Genomic DNA, 10,325 nt, shown 5'->3' with positions numbered 1-10,325 from the left:
CTGCTTTCAGGATAGATTTTGCCCCACCTGAAGTTGAAGAGGGAGCTCTCTTCAGGTGGCAGTGTTTGCTGCTGTCTGCCTCCCATCCTGTCCACTCCACGCTCCTTGTTTCATCCTCAGAACTAGAGCATTATGACTGCATGTTGTAAAGTTCCTGGTAACCTGTTGCTAGCTCGCTGCGTTTGTGATCAGAAGCTGCAGCTCCTCGATGTGTGTGTCTGCTCTGGAGGTAACGTAGCAAACAGCAGGAGCACATCGTATGGAGGCCAGAGAGGCTTTGTGGCCACCCCATGTCATCCTGGGGTCAGCTAAGGGAGGAAGATAATGCAATGATTCTGCCTTACGCAGGATTAAAGCCCCAGTGATTTTAATATGGAACCTGAAACCCAGCAATCAGACCTGGACAAAGGTCGTCTGTCCCCTTCCTTCTTTCTTCTTTCAGTGGATGTGCCTCCAGAGAAGCTCAGATCCTGCTGGGTGCACTGGTTACTACACGAGTAACTGCTTTTATGAGCAAGCCTTACATCTAGTAGGACTTTATACCAGAGGTGGCATGAAGGGGGTAGGAGGCACTGCCACAACTAAATTTCTGTCCCAACTAATTTATTCTAATATGTTGTAAAGAGTCTTGTGAGTGTCTGGGCACTCCCTGGGCAGAGTAATAATCGCACCTTTGCTTTTCTGCTTTATATTTATAATCCAGAGCAGCCAGCCCTTGAGTAAGCATAAACTGCACTTCCATCATATTTCCATTTGGGTTATGAATATTTCACACACCTGCAGTCTCAAAAGCACATAATTGCAAAACCACACTCAGACAGGGACTGAATAAACACTGTTGCTGATTCTTAATGAGCCATTAATCAGATGTTTAACTACAGGTAATTCCCCTGAGTCCTGGTGTCCCAAGAAAAATCTGTATTCCCCCTAAGACATAGAGAAGCAGATGACTTATGAACAGGAAATTGCTAGCTACAGACTGAACATACGCCAGCTTCCCATGGCAGCTCCTAATGGTGAAAGGTAAAATTTCTGAGTTTTATTTGGGAGCTGCCATGAGGTGTGGGCACCAAAGGGCTATGAGGACTTTGTAGGAGCTGAAGAGTTCTGTTTCAGTTGTTGAGGAGTACATTTTGGCAAGAATGGGGGAGTTGCTCTAGTTGACTCCTGTCTGTTGGTATTATTTGCTCTTCATGCATGGGAGTAAGAGTCTGATACTTCACACAGCATAAAGCCTTCCACTGGAAATCATTATCTAAGGAGGCCGCGTATTCCAGCTGCATTTTAACAAGCAATGGATAATCTTATAGCTTCTGTTATTTGTAGCTTTGCATGGTAAATTAAGGGTAATCACAAACTTCAGAGCCTGGAACCAACTTGGGGTGGGGGATAGGAAGGCAATTCCTTCCACCAGCAATATTGTACTGCTGCTTAGATCATGCCGGACTGAAGTGGACATTTCTTCCATGGGAAAAATAACAATTTCATGATTTGTTTTAATTCCAAATAAGCCCAGAGTTACATTTTGTGCATGAGATGGTGTGCTGAAAGTTCTTTGTTCAGGAGCACTGCAGTGTTCCATTAGAACACATCAACAGTTTTTGAGCTTAAGGGGAAAAAAAAAAAAAAAAAAAAAAAGAAAAGAAAAGAATGGTTTTCCTAATTTCTAAACTTGTGTCAAAATGTGGCTGGTTTCATCCCCAATTTCACTGGCACTAAAATGTCATACTGCACTAAGATGGCTAGGTGAGTTACTGATGCTCATGACAGATCTGCTGTAAACAGCATTTCATAAAGGACACAGTGGTTTTAAGAGCTTATCCTGTTCTCTTTGTAAAGTAGTCACACATTTTTGTATTATCCAGCCAGGGAGTGTAGTTGGTTTTCATCAGAAGAGTATGCACATAGTGATGAGCCCAACCTACACATGCTAGATATTAGAAGAGCTCCAGGTTATTAACTATGGTGAAAAAAAGGGTTTTAGATGATCTCTCCATCTGTTTCTCCCTCCTGTGCCAGAGACACAGTGTAGCAGACCGTATCTTTACAGACATTTTCCAGGTGGAAAATGTGCATACAAGAAGCGTGTGCATTAGTTCCTGTATCTCTTTCCCAAAGTGCAAGCTCCTTCCATCACAGCTGAAGAAGCCGTATCCCAACAGCAGACATCCATAAAGCTGACAGTTGGAGCCTCATTCATGCTTTTGCTCCCTAGATGTTATTTCCTCATTGGATGCTCAGTTTAGCAAAGTAGTTCTATAATAGCTTATTAATTAAATACTCATTGACACTCCATGACTGTCTCTTTTGCAGTGGAGTGTACGAGGGACTGCTTGAGGGGAGAATGAAATTGCTTGTGGTTGCCTTCCTGCAGAGGGACTCTGTGCAGCTGCGTTCTGCCTGCATTGGGCTCTTCCTCAGAGACCTGTGTAGAGACTGGACTGGAGGAAGCAGTAGAAAGATTTTGGGCAGCCAGGCACGACACCAACTTGTGCCAAAGCACAAGGAATAGATGGAGAGGATACACAGGTATCACTGCAAGTGAAGTCTGCTCAGCAGCCACCAGCAGAGCCACCCTGGCAAGCAGGTCCCATCAGTGTTTGTGCTAAGGAATGTTATTGTGATACAAAGAAGTGAAGCTCATTGATGGAAAGGTGTTGTCCTTCATCCCCGTGCATAGGAAGGGTGGCTGGCTGTCAGCAGGCTCTGGACACACTGCTGCTCCACGGCTGGGGCTGCTGCAGCACAGTCAGAGCCTGTAAGGCATGGGCATGCTGACCCGCACTCACAGGTGCAATTGCCATATAGAATTGTTATTTTACTCCTGGTTTTCGGAGTATCTCCAAAGCTGAGTGTCTATCGTCACTGAGGCTTTTTGCCTTCATGATTTTTCTGGGCATCTATTTATTTTTTTTCCCCAAAATGCAGATGTTTGCCCTGTATTGTTTTTGTATGAGCAGACCAGAAAGATGGGCATTCAGCTGCTTTGTGCATACAAGTACAACTGTTTTGCGTATAAGAAAGAAAAAAAGACCCCATCACTGAGGAAAATTTCAGCTTTTGTATTAAAGAGTAAAGAAGAAATAAAGAACATGGATGCAGCGATAGACACCTAATCTCAGATTTTGGCCCTTTACCATAAGATTGATGAGGAACAGTTTTCAGTTTTGATGTTCTGTTGGACTCATCAGAGTTTTTCCTGTCTTTACAAGGAGGAAAGTCTGGCTCAGCAGGTGGCAAAGTAAAGCAGCAGAGTAAGTCTGATATGAGTTTGCTACAGTACAGCCATTTGAGATTTCATTGGTCATATGTCGTCTTTTCCCTCAAAGGTTTCTGTGCTACCCTTGTTCTTCTTGATCCTTTTTGGGTCCAGCTCCTGTCACGTTCATTTGCTTTAGTTTCAAGAGTGTTTGGAGACATGGAAAGATCACTCAGATATCTGAGGAATACTGGGGAAGATGGCTAGAAGACAGGGTAGGATGCTGTGCACACACAGCTAGGTGAAGCAGGGCAAAAGTTCGGGCTAGATTTACCATGGGGATTTAAGTAGTGGAATTTAATCTTGAGCTAATTTTGAAATAGTGAAACTTGATTTTCTATACTGCTGATTCTGCCTAAGTGAACAATAGAATCAGATTCCTCTAGACCAGGCACAGTGCAACCCCAAGTATTCAAGCAGAGTTGGAGTGTGACTGAGGGCTGTGGCTGCTGGTGTAAATAAGCTCCAGCAATTCTCAGGTGCCCGTGGAGGTGAACTCTGAGCCCCATTTCCACTGGCACAGACAGGAACAGCATCAAGGCCTTTGTGTTCAGTAATTTTGACACAGTAATGTATTCAGCTCTCAATCACCTAAGCATCAAAGCAATTAAGCACAGGTTTTCTGCAGAGCATCTTAATTATGCAGTCTTCCTTGCGAATGACATGATCAAGCTCACATGGTAACGCAGAGCATGAGGCACGGGTGCCTGTCCCCTGCTCAGCTGCTGTCCCTCGCACCAGAGCTGTCACTCCTCACAGAGCCAGGGGTTGGTGCTCGGGGATGTGGAGCCTCACCTTGTTTCCCATTCAGTGTCTTTGATCCTGTTATTGGTACTGCTTGGCCTTGAAACATCCTTTATTTTTTATTTTTAAGTAGATTAAGAAGACGGCTTCTTGGAGGGCTTAAAAGACTCTATGCTAAAGATGATTTCTGCAACCTGATATGGATTACCATAGTTACTCCGTGTGAACATGGCAGCTTTCCAACTCCTCTGCCAGGAATGATCTAAAAGCTTTTCTTTTATTGTGTCTTGAGGTGAGAGCCTGGCTTTAAAAAGCTTTCAGAAATCTAATCTGTTCCTCCAGTTTGCTGGCACTGGGAGCCCAGTGCTGCTCCAGCTCATGTCCGGTATCGCCGATAACCTGCAAACGACGCGTTGGGGATCCCCGATTGTGCATGTCCAATCACTTAGTTAATTGAGCACACAGAGAGCCGAGCTCACGGATCCCAATTCTCTTCTTCTTTGATCTCTTATTCTGCCGGCCTCTTTCCAGGCACATTGTATGGGGCTCGTGATGCTCTCTCCCTTCTGCGTGGGATGTGCGCGTGTGCTGGGCCAGGTCTGTAGTTAGCGAGAGCAGCAGAATGTAAAGGGCAGTCTCTGGAGTCTTGTTATCTTCTTATGCACAGTAATAGCACAGTCTGCATGCCATTCATGATTTTTATTTAATAGAGTTTCCTGGTGTGTATTTTAGGATTCATTTAAAAATACATCAGTGATGAGCAGGGTAGGAAGAAGAAGCAGAGCCAAAAATTCTCTCTAAAAACAGACCAATAACTGTCTTCTCCTGCCTGTAGCTGGCATTTAGGAATATTCTTATATCACTGAAAGTGATTTTAAAAAATCACTTAAAAAAAAAAGTCGTTATCTCAGGGAGAGACTTTTGGGTGGATTGTGTGATGCCAACATGATTTGGGTGAAGAAATCAGAAATCGAGTCCTGAGCTAATGTTGAATTAATGTTGATTAGTGATTACAGTGAAACTGGAAATGGCAGACTGTGTGTGGACTAGCTCAGCATAGCTTACAGCACATTATTTATGACAAAAAATCCAGGTCTTTTTAAGTCCTGCAAATTTCTTCCTTGGGATTGTATCTGGGGCTTTGCAGCACAGCTTGTCCCCATGGCACCCCTCAGAGCACACTCGGAAATGGGAAACTTTCTTCCATTTTATGTCTCTGTTCAGCAGGTCCAAGATCTGCCAGGTGGGGACAGATCTTCTCAGTCTCAAATCAATTCTCTTAACTATGAGGCTATTCTTTATCCTGCTGTACTGTCTGGAAGTGATAAATTATTGCTCTAGATAAATACTTTCTTCTTCTTCCCCACTGCTTACCCCTTGTTCATAGCACTGTCCTTCCTAGCATCAACCCTTAACAGCTGGGTTAAAGGCTGTGCAAAAACCGAGGTCATGGTGACATGTCAGCACAATTATACAGTCTAAAACATCTAGGTTGCTGATGCAGACATACTGCACATCCATCCACCTCACTCCTGAAACCTGTGTTCAGGAGTGAGTGCTCAGCCCCTGCATGAGGTCCCAGCAGCTCCTTCACTGGAAGTATTCTGCTGTGATCTTTGGTGGTGGGGCAGGGATTTGGCTGAGTGGCCATATGAGCTATCTGCTGCTGTCGAGGTTTTCACTGCAGGGAGCCCCATAGCTGGTTCAGCCGTTTATGATCAGGTCCACCAAGCCCAGCACAGAAGGCGTTCGAAATGCCATGAATATTTAAAACAAACAAAAATCAAGCCCTCAAGCATTTTCTTTTCCAAATCACATGAGAGCCGTGACCAAATGCAGACATAGGTAGGTTACTTAATTAAAATTAAGCCTTCTTTTCCATTTCCCTTTTTTTCTTCTTCCAGCAGCACCCCTTCTAATGCCCGTGGCAAGATTCATCAGCTAGAGGCTGTTTTTTTTATGAGATTTGACAAAGATCATTCAGGAGTCAATATTTTGCCAACAGCTAAGTGATGAGTCTAGTGGCTTGCATGTAATTTCCTTTTTTTTTTCTTTCATTTTTTCCCCTCTCCTCTTTTCATTGGGGTTTTGAGTTACTGACAGCAGAGCAAATGAGGTATGCTCATGAAGTATGAAGGCTTCATGTTTGTGCCATGCTTTGCTCCCTGCCTCAGCTCCATTTTGCATGATTTCTGAATAACAATAGGAGCACTGAGAAACCATTGTGTCTTTATGTGCAAAACATACAGCTCTCTGTTGAATTCCTGGAGGTTTCGTTATTATTTAATGAGGTAAGCAACAGCAGTTCTGGCAGGACAAAATGAACTTGCTTAAAGGAGTAAGGTGGGGACTACACAAAGGGTTCCCTGATGCCTTTAGGCTCCTTCAAATAACTTGGTCTGAACAAAAAGAGGTGGGTTTTTGGTACGAAGTAATTTGTGTCTTTGTGTTCAAACTTTATAGAACTCCTCTGGGCAGCTGGATCTCTTCCTAAACGTGTCCATCCTTCAGCCTGTAAGCTCATGGCAATGGCTTTGTACGAATGTAGTTAAAGAGCAGACTTATCTGGGGCCCTAAATCACAAGATTGCATGCAGCAGTGGCTGCGTGCTGCCAGGTGCACGCAGGAGTGCCACAGGTTTTCTCTTTTGATAAAGTCACTTCTCAGCTTTTTGCAAGGAAAACTGTAAAGAAGAATTGTTTGATTGTCTCTTTTCCTTGGAAGTGCTAGTGAGGTGCTGTCAGCAGGGTGGCAGTGAAGGGTGCTGGGAGGAATGGGGCACGGTACCCCTGCCTTAGCCAGCTGGTCCCACCAGAGACCAGTTTTTCTGTGGCAGCTTCCGAAAGGCAGCAAATTCAGCCCCATCCCCCTGAAAGTAAAGGCTGCCTCAGGAGTGAGATAACACTCAGCCGGTCGTATGAAAAGTGTCTGTGTTAATTTCAGAGAGAAGGCTGTTTTGAAGAAGTATTTCCTGAGAGCCAAGCAGGCTGGTTAGTTTGCAATCACTTGGGTTTAAATAATTCAAAAGCTGATGCAAAACTGAATTAGTAAATAGTCTAAACAGTGTGGCTTTATGGCAAACTTTATCAAAGAAACCTAATTCTGCTCTCTGATTATATTACATGTCTGGTTGACAAAACCGATTGTATAAATTTAGTGCATTTACACTTTTGTAAGGTGTTTGACTTGGTACTGAATAACGTGCTGATTAAACATTAGCACTATTCAATAATGCGGGAACATACATTAAGTGGATTAAGAGGTGTCTGATGGAGCTCAACAAGTAGCTCCCAATGCAGAACTGGCACTGAACGGACCTGGGGTTTCTGGGGCACGTGAAAGTTATGTCAGTATCAAAGCTCTCCAGTGTTTTTATCAATGGTCTGCTGTAAGACACGAGATGAAAACATTTTGCACAGCATGGAGATCAAGAAAGTGGGATGCTGAGAAGAGGAAGGGAGAGTGACACTGAGAAACATGAATCTTTTGATAAAGATGATGAGAAATCCATCCAACATTTGTTGGTCTGTCCCCAGGCACAGCCCTGCACACAGGAGCACAGGGAGCACTCATGGGAAGAAGGATGCTCCAAAAAGCCTCTGTGCATCTGAAGAACCTCTGTGATTGTCTGGTAAAATGAGTTTATACGGCCTTTAAATGTATAAACTGGGGAGTGGCAAATAGCAGGAAAAGAGGTAATTTTAGTTCTATGTGCAGCATTGTTAAAATTAGGTCTGAAATAACAAAGTACTGTGTTGGAACTTTGAAAGGATATGGAAAAGCTGGAGAACATGTAGGAAACAATGGTTGCAATTATTTGAGGGTCAGAGGAAATAGAAGGCCTGAAAAGCTCAGTGTGTTTGTTTGACAAAAAAAAAGTTTGAGGTGATTTTTTTGTGCATGAGCCTGTTTCTGGGAAGAAAATGCTACATCCTAAAAGTCTCTCTGATCTATCAGACAAAACTGGAAGAGCCAGTGTTTAAAAACTGAACAGGATATGATTAAACGAGGTGTGTGTTTTGTTTTTTGTTTGTTTGCTTTTAACTGGAAAGTGATTTTGGTTGTTAGAGCAAATTCTCCACAGAAAAAAGAGGATTCTCTGCTTTTTGATGGCTTCAGAGTGAGACTTGCTGCTTTTCTCTCCTGTTGGCTATCTTGGGCATTATAATTGTGTTCGATCAGAGATAGCTAGGTAAAATGCAAGCTTTTGCTATAAAGTCAAATGTAGATCTAAGAAGTCTTCCTGGCCTTCAGTGTGATGAAGCTGTAAGTGCATAAGTTGATCCTAACCATGATTTCACCTGTTTTCAGAAGGAATAAACCTTACCAACGTTATTAGCTCCCTTGCATGCGACAGTTGCTGCTCATACATTTTTAATGTTTTAATCTGGAAAACTCATTGACATTTTGTTTGGAAACACATGGTGCCGCTCAGCAGTGGAGTACATTTCTTCCCAACGCTGTGCCATCTGGGGTGCGGGGGGACCGGGGCTGCCTGGGGGCCCTTCTCCATCCAGCTGCAGAGATTGAGGGGCCTGAGCTGTTCCACAGCCACCAACATGCTTTGTGCTGAATTAATATCGAGGCCACTCTAGCTGGTGCTGGGCTGGGCTTTGTGGTGTGTTCTGGATGCCCTCCCTGCTCTTCCAGTGAGCTGGAGCTCAGCTCTCTGCTCAGGATATCAGCAGTGACAGGCAGAGGTATGATAGAAGGAAGTGATTTATGAAGAAAACCTCATTCCAGCATCAGACTTTAAAGATTTAGAGGCAAAAGGAACAACTACAGTTATGAAAAATGTCAAGAACTGTTTCCCATTAGGGAGAAGTCAATGAATTTGCTGCAGCTTGGCCAAGCTGTGCCTGCCGCCTTACCCAGGCTTTCCTAGGGCTCTAGGTTTGATATCAGAGCAGTCACCACCTCCTGCTGGGTCTGTCCACAGGAACAAATGTCTCTCTGCTCTTCAGCTGTTAGCCACCCTGAACATAACTTATCTTTGTTAAGAATTGCCCCATATGGACACAAATCTTGCACTGCTCTCGCTCCTAAAGGCTGCCCAGTGCATTGCCAGGCAGGGGATGCCATCTTCTCATGGTTAAAGCTCCTCCCAGGTGAAGTTTTGACTGATACTGTCTCAGCTGTGGGCTCAGTGCAGGGCATTCATTGTGGATTTTCCCTCACATAGTTACCGTAATGACTTACCCATTTCCAGCAACTAAACCTCAAAGGCACCCGAACACCACAGAGTTGGCAGTGACCTTACAGACCTCGGTTACTACAATTACGGGCAGCAGCCACAACGCACTCCGAGGCCATTGAGTCTAAGTGGAAAGGAGAGAGTGGTGCAGGGGAGCCTTTAAATTCCAAAGCGAAACTATAATTAGCTGTAATCGCACCCAGAGTAACTTCACTGCTATAATTCTCAGCAGGAAAACAATTACATTGCTGCAGTATAACCAGACAGACACGCTGTAAATACAAAACATCCTTTGGAAATATATGCTCCATATTCTAAATACATTTAGAATTAAGGCAAACAATTCTTTTGTAATTGGGATTCAAGGCAGACATGCTGATTTTTTTTTTTTTTTTTCATCTTCTGCTTCCACTTCTTTTTTTTTTTTTCATAGACACATAGATCTTCAGTGTAACTTAATATGTTAATGGCACACAGGCTGTTGGTGGAGGGGTGGCAGGAAGAGCTGACCCTTGCACTCAGTTTGTCACTCCCCTTTACAGCTGGTCGCTTCTGAGATGCGAAGGGAGATTCTTTTTTTGGGGGGTTGCAGTTTCCAAAAAGGATGCAATGCTCCTGAAGCACAAAGCCAGAGCTGCTTCTGCTTGTGCCTGAGGGATGCAGCTGTTCCGAAGAGCTGGAAGGCTGCAGCTGATTCAATACCCTCGGTGCAATCCAGTCACTAGAGGGGAATAGAGCACCGCAGAGTGCGGCCCGACCTGCTCTGCCTGAAGCTGCCAGTGCTGCCCCGAGTCCTGCTGCTCTGCTGGATCCAGCGGGAGGGAAAGGGCCCGTGATATCCTTGAATATCTTTATTTGGGGGAGAAGGCTCAGGGCTGATGTTGGTCATTCTCAGGGGTCAGATGTTGATTTGCAAAGTTTTTTTTTTTTTTTTTTTTTTTTTTTAATTTCTGGGTTTGAAATATATTTCTAAAATCTCACTCAAAGAGCCTTTAACATACGTAACAGCAATTTTTAGGAGCATCATTCAGCTTTTGAAAGGTTTTATACAGCACACAACCTAAGCTGATGAAGGAGGGAAAATTTGGTCATTTGCTGCTGCCTAACTCAGCTCCTCTTGGAGAAGGG

The sequence above is a fragment of the Netta rufina genome, assembly GCF_964035555.1.
Source record: "Netta rufina genome assembly, chromosome: 14".
In the NCBI taxonomy this organism is placed as follows: domain Eukaryota; kingdom Metazoa; phylum Chordata; class Aves; order Anseriformes; family Anatidae; genus Netta; species Netta rufina.
This window is presented reverse-complemented; position numbering follows the sequence as displayed.